Source organism: Gadus chalcogrammus, chromosome 12 (genome assembly GCF_026213295.1).
Source record: "Gadus chalcogrammus isolate NIFS_2021 chromosome 12, NIFS_Gcha_1.0, whole genome shotgun sequence".
Lineage (NCBI taxonomy): Eukaryota > Metazoa > Chordata > Actinopteri > Gadiformes > Gadidae > Gadus > Gadus chalcogrammus.
The window spans coordinates 6359966-6380630 of NC_079423.1; the positions used below are offsets into that span (position 1 = coordinate 6359966).

At 43.3% G+C, this 20665-nt stretch overlaps 13 non-coding genes and 1 pseudogene across 13 annotated transcripts; all 14 read left to right on the forward strand.

The window, feature by feature from the left end:
* The first annotated feature begins 427 nt into the window (after window positions 1-427).
* Window positions 428-547, forward strand: LOC130395377 (5S ribosomal RNA). Its single transcript, XR_008898440.1, has one exon. It is a non-coding gene; the product is annotated as a 5S ribosomal RNA (ribosomal RNA).
* Window positions 548-1076: 529 nt separating this feature from the next.
* On the forward strand, window positions 1077-1195 carry LOC130400554 (5S ribosomal RNA). The gene has a single exon (XR_008903035.1). It is a non-coding gene; the product is annotated as a 5S ribosomal RNA (ribosomal RNA).
* Window positions 1196-1724: 529 nt separating this feature from the next.
* Window positions 1725-1855, forward strand: LOC130395649 (5S ribosomal RNA; annotated as a pseudogene).
* Window positions 1856-4739: 2884 nt separating this feature from the next.
* On the forward strand, window positions 4740-4858 carry LOC130394409 (5S ribosomal RNA). Its single transcript, XR_008897571.1, has one exon. It is a non-coding gene; the product is annotated as a 5S ribosomal RNA (ribosomal RNA).
* Window positions 4859-11615: 6757 nt separating this feature from the next.
* Window positions 11616-11734, forward strand: LOC130401156 (5S ribosomal RNA). The gene has a single exon (XR_008903613.1). It is a non-coding gene; the product is annotated as a 5S ribosomal RNA (ribosomal RNA).
* A 528-nt stretch (window positions 11735-12262) lies between these two features.
* On the forward strand, window positions 12263-12380 carry LOC130395839 (5S ribosomal RNA). The gene has a single exon (XR_008898847.1). It is a non-coding gene; the product is annotated as a 5S ribosomal RNA (ribosomal RNA).
* A 515-nt stretch (window positions 12381-12895) lies between these two features.
* Window positions 12896-13014, forward strand: LOC130400974 (5S ribosomal RNA). The gene has a single exon (XR_008903439.1). It is a non-coding gene; the product is annotated as a 5S ribosomal RNA (ribosomal RNA).
* Window positions 13015-13542: 528 nt separating this feature from the next.
* On the forward strand, window positions 13543-13661 carry LOC130401352 (5S ribosomal RNA). The gene has a single exon (XR_008903814.1). It is a non-coding gene; the product is annotated as a 5S ribosomal RNA (ribosomal RNA).
* Window positions 13662-14189: 528 nt separating this feature from the next.
* On the forward strand, window positions 14190-14308 carry LOC130394654 (5S ribosomal RNA). Its single transcript, XR_008897791.1, has one exon. It is a non-coding gene; the product is annotated as a 5S ribosomal RNA (ribosomal RNA).
* A 529-nt stretch (window positions 14309-14837) lies between these two features.
* Window positions 14838-14956, forward strand: LOC130394121 (5S ribosomal RNA). The gene has a single exon (XR_008897310.1). It is a non-coding gene; the product is annotated as a 5S ribosomal RNA (ribosomal RNA).
* Window positions 14957-18487: 3531 nt separating this feature from the next.
* LOC130399762 (5S ribosomal RNA) lies at window positions 18488-18606 on the forward strand. The gene has a single exon (XR_008902262.1). It is a non-coding gene; the product is annotated as a 5S ribosomal RNA (ribosomal RNA).
* Window positions 18607-19135: 529 nt separating this feature from the next.
* On the forward strand, window positions 19136-19254 carry LOC130395096 (5S ribosomal RNA). The gene has a single exon (XR_008898192.1). It is a non-coding gene; the product is annotated as a 5S ribosomal RNA (ribosomal RNA).
* Window positions 19255-19782: 528 nt separating this feature from the next.
* Window positions 19783-19901, forward strand: LOC130400224 (5S ribosomal RNA). Its single transcript, XR_008902700.1, has one exon. It is a non-coding gene; the product is annotated as a 5S ribosomal RNA (ribosomal RNA).
* A 528-nt stretch (window positions 19902-20429) lies between these two features.
* On the forward strand, window positions 20430-20547 carry LOC130395028 (5S ribosomal RNA). The gene has a single exon (XR_008898130.1). It is a non-coding gene; the product is annotated as a 5S ribosomal RNA (ribosomal RNA).
* Window positions 20548-20665: the final 118 nt, after the last annotated feature.

Consider the following 20665-nt stretch of genomic DNA (forward strand, 5'->3'; position numbering starts at 1 on the left):
AACTGACAACGTCTCTCAAAACTATTTTTGTGAAACATGAGGACAGTATAGTGATACTGCCAGCAGGGAGCACCAGAGAGCTGAACCGACAGTTGTACATTTCTTAAACTTTCACCAACACAAACACGCACGCTCACTTCAGATCATGGGAGGACGTCAAAAAATCACCACCCATTCTCTGACACTTTAACCGTTAACCTTGGTTCAAACATTTAACATCACACGCACACGCAGTGTATTTCAGATAATTAATGAATTCAGATGTCACAATGATCGTTTACATGGATAAGGAGTCCTACTGAATCAATTACTGCCGTTTATATCTAACTAATGATTGTTTTTGTAAGAAGTGTAACGTCGAGCCTCAGCAGCTTTCTCACTCCTTATGTGCTACTGTATAAAACCTGGTTTTGCGCCTGCACTAATTGCTTACGTCCATACCACCCTGAACACGCCCGATCTCGTCTGATCTCGGAAGCTAAGCACGGGTCGGGCCTGGTTAGTACTTGGATGGGAGACCGCCTGGGAATACCAGGTGCTGTAAGCTTTTTCTTTTTCAACTCGAGCTCATTGCCTCCGTGGCCTACCGTGGCGTACCGTGACCTGATGTTTACTGCCTACGGCTTTGGAGGATTTAAGCAACATACAAAAACTGACAACGTCTCTCAAAACTATTTTTGTGAAACATGAGGACAGTATAGTGATACTGCCAGCAGGGAGCACCAGAGAGCTTAACCGACAGTTGTACATTTCTTAAACTTTCACCAACACAAACACGCACGCTCACTTCAGATCATGGGAGGACGTCAAAAAATCACCACCCATTCTCTGACACTTTAACCGTTAACCTTGGTTCAAACATTTAACATCACACGCACACGCAGTGTATTTCAGATAATTAATGAATTCAGATGTCACAATGATCGTTTACATGGATAAGGAGTCCTACTGAATCAATTACTGCCGTTTATATCTAACTAATGATTGTTTTTGTAAGAGTGTAACGTCGAGCCTCAGCAGCTTTCTCACTCCTTATGTGCTACTGTATAAAACCTGGTTTTGCGCCTGCACTAATTGCTTACGGCCATACCACCCTGAACACGCCCGATCTCGTCTGATCTCGGAAGCTAAGCAGGGTCGGGCCTGGTTAGTCCTTGGATGGGAGACCGCCTGGGAATACCAGGTGCTGTAAGCTTTTTCTTTTTCAACTCGAGCTCATTGCCTCCGTGGCCTACCGTGGCGTACCGTGACCTGATGTTTACTGCCAACCGCTTTGGAGGATTTAAGCAACATACAAAAACTGACAACGTCTCTCAAAACTATTTTTGTGAAACATGAGGACAGTATAGTGATACTGCCAGCAGGGAGCACCAGAGAGCTGAAACGACAGTTGTACATTTCTTAAACTTTCACCAACACAAACACGCACGCTCACTTCAGATCATGGGAGGACGTCAAAAAATCACCACCCATTCTCTGACACTTTAACCGTTAACCTTGGTTCAAACATTTAACATCACACGCACACGCAGTGTATTTCAGATAATTAATGAATTCAGATGTCACAATGATCGTTTACATGGATAAGGAGTCCTACTGAATCAATTACTGCCGTTTATATCTAACTAATGATTGTTTTTGTAAAAGTGTAACGTCGAGCCTCAGCAGCTTTCTCACTCCTCATGTGCTAATGTATAAAACCTGGTTTTGCGCCTGCACTATTTGCTTACGGCCATACCACCCTGAACACGCCCGATCTCATCTGATCTCGGAAGTTAAGCAGGGTCGGGCCTGCTTAGTACTTGGATGGGAGACCGCCTGGGAGACCGCCTGGGAATAACAGGTGCGGTAAGCTTTTTCTTTTTCAACTCGAGCTCATTGCCTCCGTGGCCTACCGTGGCGTACCGTGACCTGTGCCCTATACCACGAAGCTCGCTGAACATACCCAGGCTTTCTTGGGAAAACCTGGCTCGACAGAGCCGCAACTCGCAATCAGAGTTAAATGGTACCACGAAGCTCACTTTAGATTCAATTAGTTGAACCAGGTTTTCCGCTTTAGGTTCAGTGCGCGTTCACGTGAAAGGGGCGTTTTTTGCGTCATTTTTCTCACCTTTACGATAGATCAAGCAGTCTATATGAGTAAGTGAAAAGATTCTGCATATTGTCTGTAAAATAACTATGCCAAATGCAGAATTGTTCGCCATTAATCCAAATAGAATGATGATGATTTAAAAATGCATAAGCAACGTCCATCCTGCCTTATTCTATCATTTAGGGAATTCACTTTAAATACACCCTATTTAAGAAATATATTGCATGTTTTCGACCGCTGAGAGGTAGCGGCTGTAGCGTAGTGATAGTATAAGACCCGAACGCCAGCGACCGGGGTTCAAATTCGCCGGTCTATCATCATGCATTTTACCCCCATAGATGTGGTTCCAGCACGGCCTTGAAAATATGGGTTCAAGTTCGAAATAAGCACAAAAATATAATTCCATAAGCTTTAGTGAATAAGTATTCCATATGCATGAGAATTAGGACTTTTTAAGCTTCACATAAATTCGCGTCACTTGGGAGTTGAACCCCCCGCGCAAAAATTCAAGACTGACGCGCTACCTCCACTCTAGCACTCTGTCACTGAGACTCAATGCGCAACAGTAATCATTGTCTCCATAAGGTCCAAAAGGACGATCAAATAACGAACACCCTCTGATGAGAATCTGTATCTCTCATGAAGAACCCCAATTTCGTTGTTTGCACAATGACAATAAAGTCTGAAATCTGAATATCGTCAGACAATGCCAAGGGATCGGTTTTGTCCCGTAAAACCCTGTCTCCGGAGAGACGCCTGTACGAGAAGTGCGCCGGGGTCCACGGGAACACCCACAAATGGTGACGCCATTGTCAGAGGAGGGGCTAGGAAGCTGCGCACGCCGATTTAAGTAGCCGATCTCCGGCTAGACTAAGCCGAAAAACTGCTCCCGACCAGGTTTGGTTGCGAGCATAAGTCACCATGGTGATACAGCGACGCTAAAAGAGATCGACTTTCGTGGTACAACTAACCCAGGCTTGGAGCTCAACATACCTCGCTAACCCTCTAAGCGAGCTTCGTGGTACAGGGCCCAGGGGTCTCATTTATAACCGTTGCGTACGCACAAAACGGGCCTAAAAGTTGCGTACGTGACTTTCCACGCCAAGGTTGTGATCTATAAAAAACCAACTTGACGGGAAAATGTGCGCAGCCCTAAGCAAACTCTGACCCATGCGTACGCATGGTTTGGAGGAAAAGGAGGATTGGCGACACAGATGGTGTGGTGGTGAACTGGTCAGACCGAAGAATTGTAGAGTGAGAAGAACGATTATGTTTTATCATCGCCATTCATACATTTAATTTCAACCCGTATCATGCGTTAAATCCTAATCAGAATAATTTAAGTCAACTGCGTTATTTCTCAGTTATAACTCCAGAAACATCTCCTTAGAATATAAATAAAATAAAAATCTCTATATTTAATCCCGTCACTCCATACTGTCCACTGACGGCGCGACTGCATGGAATAAAGCATCTGTCCAACATGTGTCAACAACATCATATTTTTATGTGACACTGTAAACACATAATCAAATGTCAATCAAGTCAATTAAAAAGTGTGGAAAACCAAGCGACACTCCTCATCACAATCGTTGTCCGCTACTCTTGATGCTTTTCATGACAAATCAGGCATTAAAAAGGGGTTATGTTCAAGAAGATTACAAACTGATTATCCAAGGTGTTCTCGGTCAGTCTTATTACCGTAACCCAATAAATACAGAGGTGAGCGTCGTGGTAATGCTGCACCATATGGCACTTCTGGCGGACCATGCAAATGGAAGGATTCGGAGGGAGAGGGTATATAGGGACCATAACGATTTATTAGTAGGCTACATAAAAATATGTAACTCTTATGTCTTTTTTAATTCTGGGACTGTGCGCTCCGTGCTACTGACAGAGTTCACTGCTGCAGCAACATGTTGCCACTCACTCTGCTTTTTGTTGTTGGGGATCCCAATCCCGTGACCGCCGAACAAAACTACCTTTCGGACCTACATCTCACCCACAAGTGTCTCCACTTCAACCTCCGTGAAATTTCGCTTTTCTCAGTACTTCTGCCATTGTTTCCAACAAGACATAATACCGGCATCTGAGTCTGTTTTATATGCAGATCGCATTCACGAGGTCATTTGCATTGACCATTTATGGTTAAAAAGGGGCGTGTAGAGGGCGGAACGTGAAGCTGATTCAGCTGCGCACAATTGTAGTCAGTATGTGATTTATAAAGCGAAGATTGCGTACATGTGTGCGTACGCAGTGTTTTATAAATCCGAATATTTTTAGGCGCACGCAAAACTTGGCTTCTGGGCGTACGCACATTTTTAGTAACGATCCCACGCACAGTTTTATAAATGAGACCCCAGATCATGGGAGGACGTCAACAAATCACCACCCATTCTCTGACACTTTAACCGTTAACCTTGGTTCAAACATTTAACATCACACGCACACGCAGTGTATTTCAGATAATTAATGAATTCAGATGTCACAATGATCGTTTACATGGATAAGGAGTCCTACTGAATCAATTACTGCCGTTTATATCTAACTAATGATTGTTTTTGTAAGAGTGTAACGTCGAGCCTCAGCAGCTTTCTCACTCCTTATGTGCTACTGTATAAAACCTGGTTTTGCGCCTGCACTAATTGCTTACGGCTATACCACCCTGAACACGCCCGTTCTCGTCTGATCTCGGAAGCTAAGCAGGGTCGGGCCTGGTTAGTACTTGGATGGGAGACCGCCTGGGAATACCAGGTGCTGTAAGTTTTTCTTTTTCAACTCGAGCTCATTGACTCCGTGGCGTACCGTGACCTGATGTGTACTGCCAACCGCTTTGGAGGATTTAAGCAACATACAAAAACTGACAACGTCTCTCAAAACTGTTTTTGTGAAACATGAGGACAGTATAGTGATACTGCCAGCAGGGAGCACCAGAGAGCTGAACCGACAGCTGTACATTTCTTAAACTTTCACCTACACAAACACGCACGCTCACTTCAGATCATGGGAGGACGTCAAAAAATCACCACCCATTCTCTGACACTTTAACCGTTAACCTTGGTTCAAACATTTAACATCACACGCGCATGCAGTGTATTTCAGATAATTAATGAATTCAGATGTCACAATGATCGTTTACATGGATAAGGAGTCCTACTGAATCAATTACTGCCGTTTATATCTAACTAATGATTGTTTTTGTAAAAGTGTAACGTCGAGCCTCAGCAGCTTTCTCACTCCTTATGTGCTACTGTATAAAACCTTGTTTTGCGCCTGCACTAATTGCTTACGGCCATACCACCCTGAACACGCCCGATCTCGTCTGATCCCGTTCAGGTGTGCAACCAGGAAGTGAGCAGTGAGCAGAGAGAGCAGGTGGAGAGAGCAGGTGGACTTTTTTGTTTGTGCTAGATTTAATGTGAGTGAGTGTGTTTTACTTTTTGTTTTAGTTTTTTTTTTATTCCCCCAGCAGCTTGCTGTTCGGGGGAACGTCTTTTTTGTTTTTGTTTGTGTGTGTGTGTTTGAATGAGTGACGTAATGGAGAGGAGAGAGCGAGTAGAGAGGAGTAGGACGGATCTCATGGCAACTGACAGCGGACCGGCAAGCACAACGACACAGAATATGGACAACGGCATGGAGCAGACATCGCCCAAGAACACCGACCATGGAAAGACCCCGACCACGAGCAGGATCATGGACAACGGCAAGACGCAGCAACCGACAAAGAACGCCGACATTGGAAAGGAAACGACTATGAGAAGGATCACGGACAACAGTAAAAGTACCTCGGAACTTCTTCAAAGCACAGATAAGAAATTTGAGAAGGAGCTTACCTTGGCGGTAGAGATCGTTGGAGATGAGATGGTGACTATGATGGAGCTTCTAAGTGAGGTTAAAAAAACGTGCGGGGTGGTGAATGGATGCCGTTTTAAAATGCCCAAAAAGTACGAAATAACAATGGACAATGTTGAAGGGAAGGATATACTGTTAGATGGGATTAGAATAAAGAAGAGCACGGTAGTGGCAAAAGAAATTAGAAATGACGAATTAGTTGTATCTTTTTTAAACTTGCCGACGTACATTGTGGATGGTGTCATTCTTGCCAAACTTGCAGAATGGGGAGTTAAGGCAATCTCGCCAATTAAAAGAAGAATGTGGCCAGGAACTGACATAGCCGATGGAACCAGGTTCTTGAAGGTCCGGTTCACTGAAACAGTGAAATCGCTACCTTACACAACGAAGTTCGAAACACTAGAGGGGGGAGAGTACTTCCGCGTGATCCATGACAGGCAGATGAAAGTATGCAGATTATGTATAAAACCGGGTCACATCTTCCGAGAATGCCCAGAATTCAGATGTCACAGGTGTAAAAAACAGGGACACTATGCAAGGGAGTGTGTTCCAGAAGCAGCGGAGAGAGAGGATGTCAGCGTCGCGGAGGAGGTCAACGTCGCGGAGGAGGTCAACAGCACTGACGGCGAGGAGGAGGAGCCGGAGGACAGCGACGAGGACGACATGCAGACGGAGGGAGACCTAGGGGGCGTCCCAGAGAGCAGGGCGGAGACCATGGTGCAGAACCAAAGACGGCATCCCCTGAGTGACGTCGCAGCAGGAGACGTGTTGGGAGCTGTGGGGCAGGAGGAGAGCCGGTCCGGAGAGGAATCGAGTGGAGAGAAGGCTCCTCGCGAGACGACTCCAGCAGACGGAACCGGCAGCGTTGGGGTAAAGGAGCATGGAGATGGAAACCGAGACGAGAGGGAAACTGCGATGGACTTCCTGATTATCGAGGATATTTCAGAGGCAGAGAGTGTAAGCAGACCGCAGAAGGAACGAAAGGCGGAGGAGACCACAAAGAAAAGAAAAGCTGCGCTCCAAGCTGAGGAGAAAAGGAGGAAGAGGGAGGAAAGAAGGACAAAATGAAGGTTGGGAATGAAACCGTAATTATGTGTTTAATGTTAAGCTTGATTTCATTCAACACAAATGGGCTAAGGAATCAAAGCAAATTTGGAAAACTATTAATTAAATGTAAAAATAATGACATGTTATGTCTGCAAGAAACGAACTGGACAGACCATATCATGAAAGATATAAAAACGAAATGGACAGACATTATGTATGCAAACCATGGTACGGATAAATCATGTGGGGTAGCAATCCTGATAAAAATAATACTGTAGAAAACCTCAAAGAAATCTACAAAGATAAAAAAGGAAGAGTCATAATCATAGAATTTAAATACAAAAAGATAGAGTACAGAATAATGAATATATATGCACCAAATATAGAAGCAGACAGGAAGGCTTTTTTTTTGGATTTAGGAAAATGGTGTGTGGGAAACTGTATAATAGTGGGAGATTTTAATTTAAAAAGTACAAGGTTGGATATGGCAAGAGGGAAGGAATTTAAAAATGATGCTTCAAGAAAGGTTTTTCTGAAAACAATGGAGGAAAAACAATTAATTGATGTATGGAGAAACGAAAACCCAAACAGGAGAGAGTACTCAAGAAGGCAAATGGTAATGGGGGAATTAAAACAAAGCCGAATAGACTTGTGTATAGCACATCAGACAATGGTTAAATTTATAAAAAATATGATGTATAAATTCACATCATTCAGTGACCATGCAATCCTGTCAATAGAGGTTGGTACTGGGATAGAGAGAAGGGGAGGAGGAGTGTGGTGCCTAAACAGTACTCTCCTAGAGGAAGAGGGATATAGAAATAAAATAGTGGCCTGCATAGAGAATGGAAGAAAGAACATGGACATGTGTAGAAACAAGGGATTATGGTGGGAAAGACTGAAGCAAAAGATAAGGACAATAAGTATTAGATATGCAAAGGTCCGGGCTTTTATAGAAAGAGAGAAAATAAATGTTTGAAGGATGAGCTGGCAGAAGAGGCAGAAAGAATTGATAAGGATCCAAAACATAGCATAGAAAATACATAAAGGTGAAATCCAAACTGGACGTTTATGAACAGAATAAATGTATGGGGGCAATAACAAGGAGTAGGGAGAAATATGCGATGAAGGGGGAGAGATGCACAGGCTATTTTTTGGGATTAGAAAAAAGGAAACAGGAAAGGTTATATATTGAAGAGTTAGAAAATGAAAATGGAGAGATAATAAATGATTTTGTAGACATTATTGGAAATGTTGGGACATTTTATAAAAATCTATACAAAAAAGGAAATGCAAAGAAGGAAGATATAAATACAGTATTAGGTAATATTAATAAAACGATAACAAATGATGAGAAAAGTATGTGTGATGACAACATCAAAGACATAGAAATAAAGGAAGCAATAATGTCATTAAATACCAATAAAAGTCCGGGAACAGATGGCCTTACAAGTGAATTTTATAAAACATTTATAGACGATCTGCTACCAATTTTAAACATACTTTATGCAGAGATGGAGAAGGAGCAGGAGATACCAGAGTCGCTGGCAACAGGACTAATAACGATCATATATAAAAATAAGGGAAGCAAAAGAAAACTGGAAAACTATAGACCGCTAACTGTACTAAACACGGATTACAAGATCTTAACAAAGGTATTAGCAAACAGAATAAAAACAGCAGCACCAACAATCATAGCACCAACACAGGCGTATGGGATACCAGGGAGGGACATATCGGACATTATTTGCACAATAAGGGACACAATCGAATGCATGGGGAAGGATGGTGGAATTATTTTAAGTATGGACCTTAATAAAGCCTTCGATAGGGTTGAGCATAGTTTTTTATTTTGCACATTAGAAAAATTTGGTTTGGGGCAAAGAAATAATCAACTGGATTAAATTATTGTACAAAAATGCAAGGAGTAGGATAAAAATAAATGGAGCTATAACAGATCCTTTTCCATTGGAAAGATCTGTGAGGCAAGGGTGCCCGCTATCGGCAGTACTTTACAGCTTAACTGCAGAAAGTCTCGCGGAAATGATAAAGAAGGATAAGGAAATAGAGGGGATAAATTGCCAAATGGGGGTGAAAGCAAAATACAGCAATATGCTGATGACACCACATGTATGGTAAAAATATGAATAGCGTGAAAAGGATAATGGAAAAATGGAAATATATGGGAGAGCAGCAGGGGCTAAAGTAAATATAGACAAAACTGAAATAATGTACGTCGGAAATATAAACCAAAATGATTGTAACATACCTTTTAGAGTTTCAAATGATTATATGAAAATATTGGGGATAAATATGGGAGTGAAAGAAAAGGAGGCGAGAGATGAGACATGGAATGGGGTAATAAATAAAGTGAAAAACACATTAAATGCGTGGAAGCCGAGGAGATTGAAATTAAAGGGGAAGGTTTTAGTGGTAAATGCATTAATACTATCCCAGATTGTCTATGCCTTGACTGTGATAGACATGCCAGAGTGGGTGCACAAAGAGCTAAACGGCACAATTACAAATTACATTTGGGATGGGAAACTGGCAAGAATAGCACAAAAGACACTGATAGGGAAATATGAAGAAGGAGGATTGAAATTGGTGGACTTGAATATTAAGAAAAAAGCAATACGAATAAAAACTGTTAAAAAGTATCTGTATGATAGGGTTGATTATGGATGGAAAAATGTTTTAAGGAATATTTATATAAAAATGGAAGATGTGAAGAAAACGGTCTAATAATGATAATGAAAAACTCCATGTATGAGAAAGTGCCTAGATATTATAAAGAGGTGTTTGATGCATGGGGGAAATACAGAATAAACATTAAATATGAATGCACAAAATACAGTCAGGTAATAATCAACCAATATGGTGTAACCCATTGATAAAAATGAACAATAACATGCTATGGGATAAAAAAATATTTTATTCTGGACTAACACAAATAAAACATTGCCTATGATTCATACCTGGGTTTCTAAGATACCAGGCTATAAGAACACAGTTAAGGAGTATGATGAAGAAATGAACGAAACCACTACTGTAAATATGTACGATAAAATAAAAGAAAGCATACCAATAGATTGGGTGAGGCAAATAGAAAATAACGTGGTTATAGAAAGGAAAATAACGTTCCCCGAGTTATATAGAAAATAATGGGGAAAAAAGGCCACTAAGGGATTCAAAGGTAAAGGACTACTACAAAGCGCTGATCCAAAGGAATTTAAGGAACCTGCATCGGAAAAGGTTTGGGAAAAGGTGTTCCCAGGTATGGAAGGAAATCAAATATGGAAGCAGTGGAATGTAAGCAAAAATAGTATAGAATGTCAGGATCATGATTTAAATTACGGCACAACAGACTGTACACAAAGGTGGTGATACACCAAATAAATAAGGATGTAAGAAGGGAGTGCGATATATGCAAAACTGATCCGGAGACATTAATGCATTTGTATTATGAGTGGGACAAATTGAAGATCTTTTTCATGAAGCTAAAGGAATTCTTGCAGGAGAACTGGGGGAAGCAGTATTTGAGGGAAAGGACTGGAAAAAAAACATTTCTGTTTGGAGTATGGGAAAAGAAGGAGAAAGTAAACATAAATATGATAAACTATGTACTAAGTCATGCTAGATATGCTGTATGGCTAAGAAGGAATCTAGCGCATTTTGAACAAAAAAGTCTGGGCCTACTTTGTATCAGGGTTGAAAAAAGACATAAGTTTAATTTTTAAGTATGAAAAGGAAGAATTTCAACATTTTGTTAATGGATGCAGTTTCATTTCTGTCAATGACAAAGGGAAACTGATGTATAAGATTGAATAATGCATGGCAGGAGGACCTATTGTTGAAATGCTGATGTTATTGTTTACTTTTATTTTATTTATTTTGTGATTTTACATTTGAATTCAAGTATATGTTTTTTCCCCTCTGTGTAGATTACGCTTGTATATAAAATCTGATTTATTTTTATAATAAAAAAAAAAAAAAAAAAAACACGCCCGATCTCGTCTGATCTCGGAAGCTAAGCAGGGTCGGGCCTGGTTAGTACTTGGATGGGAGTCCGCCTGGGAATACCAGGTGCTGTAAGCTATTTCTTTTCAACTCGAGCTCATTGACTCCGTGGCCTACCGTGGCGTACCGTGACCTGATGTTTACTGCCAACCGCTTTGGAGGATTTAAGCAACATACAAAAACTGACAACGTCTCTCAAAACTATTTTTGTGAAACATGAGGACAGTATAGTGATACTGCCAGCAGGGAGCACCAGAGAGCTGAACCGACAGTTGTACATTTCTTAAACTTTCACCAACACAAACACGCACGCTCATTTCAGATCATGGGAGGACGTCAAAAAATCACCACCCATTCTCTGACACTTTAACCGTTAACCTTGGTTCAAACATTTAACATCACACGCTCACGCAGTGTATTCAGATAATTAATGAATTCAGATGTCACAATGATCGTTTACATGGATAAGGAGTCCTACTGAATCAATTACTGCCGTTTATATCTAACTAATGATTGTTTTTGTAAAAGTGTAACGTCGAGCCTCAGCAGCTTCTCACTCCTTATGTGCTACTGTATAAAACCTGGTTTTGCGCCTGAACTAATTGATTACGGCCATACCACCCTGAACACGCCCGATCTCGTCTGATCTCGGAAGCTAAGCAGGGTCGGGCCTGGTTAGTACTTGGATGGGAGACCGCCTGGGAATACCAGGTGCTGTAAGATTTTTCTTTTTCAACTCGAGCTCATTAACTCCGTGGCCTACCGTGGCGTACCGTGACCTGATGTTTACTGCCAACCGCTTTGGAGGATTTAAGAAACATACAAAAACTGACAACGTCTCTCCAAAACTATTTTGTGAAACATGAGGACAGTATAGTGATACTGCAAGCAGGGAGCACCAGAGATCTGAACCGACAGTTGTACATTTCTTAAACTTTCACCAACACAAACACGCACGCTCACTTCAGATCATGGGAGGACGTCAAAAAATCACCACCCATTCTCTGACACTTTAACCGTTAACCTTGGTTCAAACATTTAACATCACACGCACACGCAGTGTATTTCAGATAATTAATGAATTCAGATGTCACAATGATCGTTTACATGGATAAGGAGTCCTACTGAATCAATTACTGCCGTTTATATCTAACTAATGATTGTTTTGTAAGAGTGTAACGTCGAGCCTCAGCAGCTTTCTCACTCCTTATGTGCTACTGTATAAAACCTGGTTTTGCGCCTGCACTAATTGCTTACGGCCATACCACCCTGAACACGCCCGATCTCGTCTGAGCTCGGAAGCTAAGCAGGGGCGGGCTGGTTAGTACTTGGATGGGAGACCGTCTGGGAATACCAGGTGCTGCAAGCATTTTCTTTTCAACTCGAGCTCATTGACTCCGTGCGTACCGTGACCTGATGTTTACTGCCAACCGCTTTGGAGGATTTAAGCAACATACAAAAACTGACAACGTCTCTCAAAACTATTTTTGTGAAACATGAGGACAGTATAGTGATACTGCCAGCAGGGAGCACCAGAGAGCTGAACCGACAGTTGTACATTTCTTAAACTTTCACCAACACAAACACGCACGCTCACTTCAGATCATGGGAGGACGTCAAAAAATCACCACCCATTCTCTGACATTTTCACCGTTAACCTTGGTTCAAACATTTAACGTCACACGCACACGCAGTGTATTTCAGATAATTAATGAATTCAATGTCACAATGATCGTTTACATGGATAAGGAGTCCTACTGAATCAATTACTGCCGTTTATATCTAACTAATGATTGTTTTTGTAAAAGTGTAACGTCAAGCCTCACAGCTTTCTCACTCCTTATGTGCTACTGTATAAAACCTGGTTTTGCGCCTGCACTAATTGCTTACGGCCATACCACCCTGAACACGCCCGATCTCGTCTGATCTCGGAAGCTAAGCAGGGTCGGGCCTGGTTAGTACTTGGAAGGGAGACCGCCTGGGAATACTAGGTGCTGTAAGCTTATTCTTTTTCAACTCGAGCTCATTGCCTCCGTAGCCTACCGTGGCGTACCGTGACCTGATGTTTACTGCCAACCGCTTTGGAGGATTTAAGCAACATACAAAAACTGACAAACGTCTCTCAAAACTATTTTGTGAAACATGAGGACAGTATAGTGATACTGCCAGCAGGGAGCACCAGAGAGCTGAACCGACAGTTGTACATTTCTTAAACTTTCACCAACACAAACACGCACGCTCACTTCAGATTATGGGAGGACGTCAAAAAATCACCACCCATTCTCTGACACTTTAACCGTTAACCTTGGTTCAAACATTTAACGTCACACGCACACGCAGTGTATTCAGATAATTAATGAATTCAGATGTCACAATGATCGTTTACATGGATAAGGAGTCCTACTGAATCAATTACTGCCGTTTATATCTAACTAATGATTGTTTTTGTAAAAGTGTAACGTCGAGCCTCAGCAGCTTTCTCACTCCTTATGTGCTACTGTATAAAACCTGGTTTTGCGCCTGCACTAATTGCTTACGGCCATACCACCCTGAACACGCCCGATCTCGTCTGATTTCGGAAGTTAAGGAGGGTCGGGCCTGGTTAGTACTTGGATGGGAGACCGCCTGGGAATACCAGGTGCTGTAAGCTTTTTCTTTTTCAACTCGAGCTCATTGACGTCCGTGGCCTACCGTGGCGTACCGTGACCTGATGTTTACTGCCAACCGCTTTGGAGGATTTAAGCAACATACAAAAACTGACAACGTCTCTCAAAACTATTTTTGTGAAACATGAGGACAATATAGTGATACTGCCAGCAGGGAGCACCAGAGAGCTGAACCGACAGTTGTACATTTCTTAAACTTTCACCAACACAAACACGCACGCTCACTTCAGATCATGGGAGGACGTAAAAAAATCACCACCCATTCTCTGACACTTTAACCGTTAACCTTGGTTCAAACATTTAACATCACACGCACACGCAGTGTATTCAGATAATTATGAATTCAGATGTCACAATGATCGTTTACATGGATAAGGAGTCCTACTGAATCAATTACTGCCGTTTATATCTAACTAATGATTGTTTTTGTAAAAGTGTAACGTCAAGCCTCAGCAGCTTTCTCACTCCTTATGTGCTACTGTATAAAACCTGGTTTTGCGCCTGCACTAATTGCTTACGGCCATACCACCCTGAACACGCCTGATCTCGTCTGATCTCGGAAGCTAAGCAGAGTCGGGCCTGGTTAGTACTTGGAAGGGAGACCGCCTGGGAATACCAGGTGCTGTAAGCTTTTTCTTTTTCAACTCGAGCTCATTGACTCCGTGGCCTACCGTGGCGTACCGTGACCTGATGTTTACTGCCAACCGCTTTGGAGGATTTAAGCAACATACAAAAACTGACAACGTCTCTCAAAACTATTTTTGTGAAACATGAGGACAGTATAGTGATACTGCCAGCAGGGAGCACCAGAGAGCTGAACCGACAGTTGTACATTTCTTAAACTTTCACCAACACAAACACGCACGCTCACTTCAGATCATGGGAGGACGTCAAAAAATCACCACCCATTCTCTGACACTTTAACCGTTAACCTTGGTTCAAACATTTAACATCACACGCACACGCAGTGTATTTCAGATAATTAATGAATTCAGATGTCACAATGATCGTTTACATGGATAAGGAGTCCTACTGAATCAATTACTGCCGTTTTTATCTAACTAATGATTGTTTTTGTAAAAGTGTAACGTCGAGCCTCAGCAGCTTTCTCACTCCTTATGTGCTACTGTATAAAACCTGGTTTTGCGCCTGCACTAATTGCTTACGGCCATACCACCCTGAACACGCCTGATCTCGTCTGATCCCGGAAGCTAAGCAGGGTCGGGCCTGGTTAGTACTTGGATGGGAGACCGCCTGGGAATACCAGGTGCTGTAAGCTTTTTCTTTTTAAACTCGAGCTCATTGCCTCCGTGGCCTACCGTGGCGTACCGTGACCTGATGTTTACTGCCAACCGCTTTGGAGGATTTAAGCAACATATAAAAACTGACAACGTCTCTCAAAACTATTTTGTGAAACATGAGGACAGTATAGTGATACTGCCAGCAGGGAGCACCAGAGAGCTGAAACGACAGTTGTACATTTCTTAAACTTTCACCAACACAAACACGCACGCTCACTTCAGATCATGGGAGGACGTCAAAAAATCACCACCCATTCTCTGACACTTTAACCGTTAACCTTGGTTCAAACATTTAACATCACACCACACGCAGTGTATTTCAGATAATTAATGAATTCAGATGTCACAATGATCGTTTCCATGGATAAGGAGTCCTACTGAATCAATTACTGCCGTTTATATCTAACTAATGATTGTTTTTGTAAAAGTGTAACGTCGAGCCTCAGCAGCTTTCACACTCCTTACGTGCTACTGTATAAAACCTGGTTTTGCGCCTGCACTAATTGCTTACGGCCATACCACCCTGAACACGCCCATTGAGGAAGTGATACGCCCATTGAGGAAGTGTTTGGTGTGCTTGAGTGGTGAGAGGAGGACGGTGTTGGAGCGAGGATTCTTTTGGTGGTAAATCAAGTATTTATAGATATTTTTTTGGTTAGTTTTTCGTCTCGTCGTTTATTTCCCCCGACAGCTTGCTGTTTGGGGGAGTATTAGTATACTTTAGTTCGGTTTTTTTCGATGTCTCACGCGGTTTCGGAAATTCGAATGGAGGACGGCATGGAACGGAACACGGCTCCTGCTGCGGTGACGGATGGTGGTTGTGTGGCGAAGAGGACATCGGAGGACGTACTAGGCGGGAGACCGGTGACTGCGGAGAGAGCAACAAGAGAGAAGGAGGACAAGGTTGCGGATGGTGGCCCGAGCTACAGCAGGGAGTTGTCTGTGGCTGTGGAGCTTGTGGGAGAGGAGAAAATCCCGATGATTGAGATGCTAAGGGCGATGCAGAGTGTATGTGGATTGGTCTTGGGATGTCGCTACCTCTCATTGAACCAATATGAAGTAACGATGAATCACCCCAACGGGAAGAGGCGATTGTTGGATGGTTTTAGGATAAGGGGGACCAGCGTCGTCGCAAAAGACTTGACTGCAGATGAGATGGTGGTGTCCTTTATGAGTCTACCAGTGTACATTACGGATGAGGAGATTCTGAAGAAGCTTGCGGACTGGGGTGTGGAGGCAGTTTCGCCGATTGCAAGGAGGAAGTGGCCTGGATGACCATATGTGAGGGTACAACGGTTTGTTAAGGTGGAAGTTTAACAAGGAAGTACGGTCCTTGCCTTGGTCCACACGTTTTGACACTGAAAAGGGTGCTGAATATTTCCGTGTCATCCATGACAGACAAGTAAAGGTGTGTAGATTGTGCATCCAGCCTGGACATATAGTGAGGGACTGTCCTGACTTCCTCTGTCGGAAGTGCGGGAAGCAGGGGCACTATGCAAGGGAGTGTGTGGCTGTGATTAAATGCAGAGAGTGTGGTAATAGAAAGGAAAATTGTGTGTGTAAGGAGGAGCAGGTGGGAGGGGGTGCCCTCTCAGTTGACCCAGACTCAAGGGCTGTATCGTTGGAGAGTGAGGGAAGTGGAGGGGAAGAGAGTGCGGAAGAGGAGATGGAGCACGGGGAGCTGTCTGACGGGGAGACAGTCTTGGACAGTCAGCTACAGGTTGAGCTGGAGGACCCGGGTGTGGGGGGCACGGGGTTGCCCGGGGGGCAAAGCTCTCAAGTAGAGCTTTCCTCTCTACCGGCATCTGGGCACCCTACACCAGCGGAGGGCATAGCCAAGGTGCCGCGGGGGTCTGGACAGTTGGGGAACGAGGCGGGACATGGCACGGGGGCTAGCCTAGAAGTGGATTTGGTTGTGTCAATGGCCCCGGCATCAGGGGGAGATGGGGGCACAGGGTTGGGGGGGGGCAGGAGCTCTCAAGCGGGGCTCCTCTCTTTACAGGCGCCCGGGTGGCCTACAGTAGAGGAAGATGCAGCCTGGGGTCTTGTGCTGTGACTATTGAGGCTACAACTGACGCGTCTCATTGGCGTGGTATGGCGCCTATAATTTCCCCCCCCACACTGGCTGATGGAAGGGAGAGGGAGAATAAGTCTGGGAATGAGGCGTTGGGTGTTTGTAGGGAGAGGGCGCCCAGGGTCAGACGCAGGAGAGGGGTTGATTCCGATGAGGTACAGAGGAACTTGAAAAAGAAAGGGGTACGTAAAAAAAAAAAAAGATTTTAACAGTAATACCCACTCTGTGTCTTTTGATTTCAATGGTCACACTCACATCAATTAATATCAACGGTCTTAACAATATGGCGAAGTTTGATGAGGTGTTAATCAATTTTAAATCCGATATTTTAGTGCTGCAGGAAACAAACTGGACGCAGGCTAAAATGCCAGAAATCAAGGAGAAATGGAGGGGACTGTTATTCGTCAATTGTGGGACGGCAAGATCGTGTGTGTGGCAATACTTGTAAACGAGGATGTGGTTGGGAATGTGAAGGAGGTTCTGAATGATGGGAAGGGGAGGATTTTCACAAGTATTTTGTTAGGAACAGCACTTTAGTCATGGTAACGGAATCAGGGACGTTAGGATTTAGTGTGTAGTGTGGGCATTGTTTTTCCTGCTTGTTAGGACCTGGCAGACCACTCCGACGCAAATGTTTGTTGTGTATGATTAGGGTTAACCTCTCTATATGATTGTTGCGTACATTTGTGATTATCAACTGTCTGTATGTCTTCTGTGTGTCATACTGTGTTTGGTTATGACCGTAAAAGATTGTAAATTACTGTAAATACGGAATTTAATAAAAAAAAAAAAAAAAAAAAAAAAAAAAAAACACGCCCGATCTTGTCTGATCTCGGAAGCTAAGCAGGGTCGGGCCTGGTTAGTACTTGGATGGGAGACCGCCTGGGAATACCAGGTGCTGTAAGCTTTTCTTTTTCAACTCGAGCTCATTGACTCCGTGGCCTACCGTGGCGTACCGTGACCTGATGTTTACTGCCAACCGCTTTGGAGGATTTAAGCAACATACAAAAACTGACAACGTCTCTCAAAACTATTTTTGTGAAACATGAGGACAGTATAGTGATACTGCCAGCAGGGAGCACCAGAGAGCTGAACCGACAGTTGTACATTTCTTAAGCTTTCACCAACACAAACACGCACACTCACTTCAGATCATGGGAGGACGTCAAAAAATCACCACCCATTCTCTGACACTTTAACCGTTAACCTTGGTTCAAACATTTAACATCACACGCACACGCAGTGTATTTCAGATAATTAATGAATTCAGATGTCACAATGATCGTTTACATGGATAAGGAGTCCTACTGAATCAATTACTGCCGTTTATATCTAACTAATGATTGTTTTTGTAAAAGTGTAACGTCGAGCCTCAGCAGCTTTCTCACTCCTTATGTGCTACTGTATAAAACCTGGTTTTGCGCCTGCACTAATTGCTTACGGCCATACCACCCTGAACACGCCCGATCTCGTCTGATCTCGGAAGCTAAGCAGGGTCGGGCCTGGTTAGTACTTGGATGGGAGACCGCCTGGGAATACCAGGTGCTGTAAGCTTTTTCTTTTTAAACTCGAGCTCATTGCCTCCGTGGCCTACCGTGGCGTACCGTGACCTGATGTTTACTGCCAACCGCTTTGGAGGATTTAAGCAACATACAAAAACTGACAACGTCTCTCAAAACTATTTTTGTGAAACATGAGGACAGTATAGTGATACTGCCAGCAGGGAGCACCAGAGAGCTGAAACGACAGTTGTACATTTCTTAAACTTTCACCAACACAAACACGCACGCTCACTTCAGATCATGGGAGGACGTCAAAAAATCACCACCCATTCTCTGACACTTTAACCGTTAACCTTGGTTCAAACATTTAACATCACACGCACACGCAGTGTATTTCAGATAATTAATGAATTCAGATGTCACAATGATCGTTTACATGGATAAGGAGTCCTACTGAATCAATTACTGCCGTTTATATCTAACTAATGATTGTTTTTGTAAAAGTGTAACGTCGAGCCTCAGCAGCTTTCACACTCCTTATGTGCTACTGTATAAAACCTGGTTTTGCGCCTGCACTAATTGCTTACGGCCATCCCACCCTGAACACGCCCGATCTCGTCTGATCTCGGAAGCTAAGCAGGGTCGGGCCTGGTTAGTACTTGGATGGGAGACTGCCTGGGAATAACAGGTGCTGTAATCTTTTCCTTTTTCAACTCGAGCTCATTGACTCCGTGGCCTACCGTGGCGTACCGTGACCTGATGTTTACTGCCAACCGCTTTGGAGGATTTAAGCAACATACAAAAACTGACAACGTCTCTCAAAACTATTTTGTGAAACATGAGGACAGTATAGTGATACTGCCAGCAGGGAGCACCAGAGAGCTGAACCGACAGTTGTACATTTCTTAAGCTTTCACCAACACAAACACGCACGCTCACTTCAGATCATGGGAGGACGTCAAAAAATCACCACCCATTCTCTGACACTTTAACCGTTAACCTTGGTTCAAACATTTAACATCACACGCACACGCAGTGTATTTCAGATAATTAATGAATTCAGATGTCACAATGATCGTTTACATGGATAAGGAGTCCTACTGAATCAATTACTGCCGTTTATATCTAACTAATGATTGTTTTTGTAAAAGTGTAACGTCAAGCCTCAGCAGCTTTCTAACTCCTTATGTGCTACTGTATAAAACCTGGTTTTGCGCCTGCACTATTTGCTTACGGCCATACCACCCTGAACACGCCCGATCTCGTCTGATCTCGGATGCTAAGCAGGGTCGGGCCTGGTTAGTACTTGGATGGGAGACCGCCTGGGAATACCAGGTGCTGTAAGCTTTTTCTTTTTCAACTCGAGCTCATTGACTCCGTGGCCTACCGTGGCGTACCGTGACCTGATGTTTACTGCCAACCGCTTTGGAGGATTTAAGCAACATACAAAAACTGACAACGTCTCTCAAAACTATTTTTGTGAAACATGAGGACAGTATAGTGATACTGCCAGCAGGGAGCACCAGAGAGCTGAACCGACAGTTGTACATTTCTTAAACTTTCACCAACACAAACACGCACGCTCACTTCAGATCATGGGAGGACGTCAAAAAATCACCACCCATTCTCTGACACTTTAACCGTTAACCTTGGTTCAACATTTAACATCACACGCACACGCAGTGTATTTCAGATAATTAATGAATTCAGATGTCACAATGATCGTTTACATGGATAAGGAGTCCTACTGAATCAATTACTGCCGTTTATATCTAACTAATGATTGTTTTTGTAAGAGTGTAACGTCGAGCCTCAGCAGCTTTCTCACTCCTTATGTGCTACTGTATAAAACCTGGTTTTGCGCCTGCACTAATTGCTTACGTCATACCACCCTGAACACGCCCGATCTCGTCTGATCTCGGAAGCTAAGCAGGGTCGGGCCTGGTTAGTACTTGGATGGGAGACCGCCTGGGAATACCAGGTGCTGTAAGCATTTTCTTTTTCAACTCGAGCTCATTGCCTCCGTGGCCTACCGTGGCGTACCGTGACCTGATGTTTACTGCCAACCGCTTTGGAAGATTTAAGCAACATACAAAAACTGACAACGTCTC